The sequence below is a fragment of the Lutra lutra genome, chromosome 1, assembly GCF_902655055.1.
Source record: "Lutra lutra chromosome 1, mLutLut1.2, whole genome shotgun sequence".
NCBI lineage: Eukaryota > Metazoa > Chordata > Mammalia > Carnivora > Mustelidae > Lutra > Lutra lutra.
In genome coordinates this window covers 99156969-99160800 of record NC_062278.1, presented here as the reverse complement: position 1 = coordinate 99160800, position 3832 = coordinate 99156969, and the positions used below count along the sequence as shown (strand labels likewise).

Genomic DNA, 3832 nt, shown 5'->3' with positions numbered 1-3832 from the left:
TACCAATTGCCCACTATCTGAAAATACTTGTTTTCCATAATTTTTCCATTTTCTAGTTGACAGCAACAGATAATCTGGACCATCATGACTGTAAGTGGAAGTTTCACCTAGAATTTTAGATCCAGCAAAAATATCTTTTGAAAATGAAAGAAAAAATCATATACTTTCAGAGAAGTGGAGGCTAAGAGAACCTTTTGCCAGCAGAATATGCCATTGTACAAGAGATGCTAAAGGGATGTCTTCAGGCCAAGACAATTAATACCCAAGGGGGATTCAGATATACAAGAAGGAGTAAGAAAGCTGGAAATATAATATACATAGGTGAACATAAAATACTTTCTCTTATTCATTTTCTTAAATTCTTTAAGTCATAAACCACTTAAAAGTAAAAAAATACTTTGTGCAGTTTATAACACATGTAGAAGTAAATATAAGACACAATATTGGAAAAGACAGGAGCAGTACATATTAAATTTTACCACTGTTTCTTACATAATCTTTGAAGTGACATAATAATAACTCAAGAAGACTGATCAATTAAGGATGAATATTGTAGCCTGTAGAGAAAACATGACAGAAACCCAAAACCAAAATAAACAAAACAAAACAAAACAAAACAAAAAAAAGACCTTCCACAAAGCTCTATTAGCTAAATAGCTGATAGAAAAGATAATATGGGATATAAAAATTTTATTAACACAGAGACAGAAAGGAAGAACAAAGAAACAAAGAGCAAATAGAGAGTAAATATCATGATGGAGACAGTCTCAGTTATATCAATAATTTGAATTCAGAGTTTATCAGGCTGCATAAAAAAGAGAACCCAACTATTTGCTGGCAACAAGAGATCCACAGTACACACAAAAGACAGAACACAGAAGTTGGGAAAGATACACCACACAAACACTAAACATATGAAACTTGTATGCTAAATTAATACCAGACGACACTGACCTCAAGACAAGGAGCATCATCAGACATAAAAGGTTCATTTTATAATCATGAAAGAGTCAATTCATTGAGAAGAGACATAATAATCTTAAAGTGAATACACTTACTAATAATATTTTAAAATACACCAAGCAAGGGGCACCTGGCTTGCTCAGTTGGTAGAGGATATCACTCTCGATCTAAGGCTTGTGAGTTCAAGCCCCACACTGAGTGTAGAGATTATTTAAAAATAAAGTCCTTAAAAATATATATACCAAACAAAAATAGGTAGAATTAAAGGAAGAAACAGTTAAATCCCCAAAGTTGGAGAATTCAGTACTTCTCTGAGTAATGATACAGTAAGTAGATCAAATATCATTATAGATCACCATGGAAGATTTGAATAAGGCTATCAATCAACTTGATGCAAGTTACATTTATAAAACACTATATCCAGAAACTACAGAATGTACTTTTCTCTGAAGAGCACATGGCACATACATTAAGATAAATCAAGTTGAGTCATAAAACAAATCTCAACAACTTTCAAAATCTTGAAATCATGTTCCCTGTCCACAACCAAATTAAATTTTAAAAAGTAGAACAATATGAACAGTATAATCCGATTTATGTTAAGCAATATTGATCACACAAATCAATATACTATAAATCTACAAAATACACATGTGCATGTATTAAAAACAAAACAAAACAAAACCCTGTCAGAATATAGATCAAAGACTACTTCTTAGGAGTATGAGAATGGAAAGGAATTTGAAGGGGAACATTGAAGCTTTATTGATATGTATTTCTTAGATTACTTTCATTCATATGTCTCTTGTGTATTTAGGTTTGATAAAATATGTCTTATAAAGAATAAATATGTGTGAATAACAGGTAAAAGTTTTTTTATTTACATTTGACATGTTTACTTTAGGCTGCAAAAATAAAAACAAGCAAACAAACAATAACAACAAAAAAACTTGAAATAGGCTTGTCAAATGATGTAAATTCATCCTTTCCAGGGAAGCAGAAGGCAGACCAGTGCAGGTTATCCTCAAGGTCACATACATCCTGCTTCACTGCTGCTTGCACTCTGCTGGGTTTTGATCCTTCTTTGAGTCATGGTCTGGATCATTTTCCTCAACTCCTTCTTCCCCTTCCTCATCTGCTTCTTCACCTTCTTCATCATAATCATCATCATCATCTTTGATAGCTTCTCCAGTAAAGTATAACACTGATCTTGGGATTATACGCACATGTAAAAAGTGACCAATTTGGGGGCACCTGGGTGGCTCAGTGGGTTAAGCCTCTGCCTTCGGCTCAGGTCATGATCCCAGGGTCCTGGCATCCAGCCCTGCATCGGGCTCTCTGCTCAGCAGGGAGCCTGCTTTCCCCTTCTCTCTCTGCCTGCCTCTCTGCCTACTTGTGATCTCTGTCTGTCTAAAAAATAAAAAATAAAAATTTAAAAAAGGTGACAAATTTCAAGGACTGGAGCAAGGATAGTTTCAGCAGCATCATCCAGATCTCTACCCTCAGGAACTCCAGGAGGGGCAAAAAAATTAAAGAAAGAGTCATTGGAAACTGTTTTGGTCACAGTATGAACTATCCCACATCCCTTGTGTTTCTGCTTCTTCTTAATGGTTTTCAAAGTGATATTCTTTCCTTTTTTCCAATCTATCTGGCACCCTGTACAACCCATAATTTCTGGTCCATCAAAAGAAAAGGGATCAGAATCATCTGGTCTGACTTCATCCTATATATCTTTTCTAACACTTCATTTGTGAAATATTCTTTGCGTTCAAAGTGAAATTCTAAGACAAAACTCGGGCTGGCCAACATCTGAGAACTTCACTTTACTATCTTTCAAGAGCTTCAAAATAGGTTCATCATGTTCCTGAACCATATCATTGAGCAAGTCAACGTTCTTAAAAAACAGTTAACCAGAATCCTGGAATGCCCTTGGGGTCTTCTTTTTCTTCATCTTTTTTCTCATCTTCAATCTTGGCTTTTTCTTTCAACTCCAAAATTTTATCCTCCTCATCTGGTTTCCATTCACATTCTTCTTCCATAGGTTCATAAATTGCATTAATGATCTCAAATCGCTTATCAAATAGAGGCTGATAGAGAACAACATAGTTTCTCTCACGATCATGAACCTCCTCATAGAATTTGGCTTCTATCTGTGCACACGTAACTTGAAGATTTTCGAGAGCATTCACTTGTGTTTTAACTACCCTAGGCAAGCTTTCAATGTATCTTGTTGGTGTTTCTACCAGATCATCAAATCTTTCTCGAAGGGCTGCAGGAATCTGAGGATTTTGCATCATCTGAACAGTCAGCTGACTTGCTTTGATTTTTGTTTCTTTGCCAGTTTATTCTTCTTCTACTTCTTCAACATCATCCAAATCTTGATCAAGTTCATACTGTTTTTTGTTGTCAATGTCTGCCATATTGTTAAGAACTCCAAATATCGGTGGCTAACATGGGGAGCCAGGCGGTCGGAGCTGGCAGGCAGTGACTCAGGGCGGCAGTGGGAGGCAGATAAAAGTTTTGAAATAGAAGTAGAAGAATAGTGATGAGGAACCTGCCGTACCACTATTAAAAGGTTTTGAATAGCTATGGTACTTGAGGTACAGTAACAGGAGGCAAAAAGGAGCTAAATGGAATAGAGTCCAGTAACAGAATTATTACATATGAGAATTTAGTGGATAATAAAGGTAGCATGTAAATTTGCTGGGCAAAGGATGTAATCTTTAATAAATGGTGTCAGAAAAATTGACTAAATGCTGGGGGAAATTAGGCCCTGTTATAGCCATTAGTACTGTCCTTCACATACTTATAGCTCTCTATTTTTGGGCAAATTATAAGGCTGTATTTCATCACCATCTTTGAAGTTAGA

At 35.5% G+C, this 3832-nt stretch overlaps 1 pseudogene; it reads right to left on the bottom strand.

The window, feature by feature from the left end:
- Positions 1-1854: 1854 nt before the first annotated feature.
- LOC125081781 (nucleosome assembly protein 1-like 1) lies at positions 1855-3399 on the bottom strand (annotated as a pseudogene).
- Between the last annotated feature and the right edge of the window lie 433 nt (positions 3400-3832).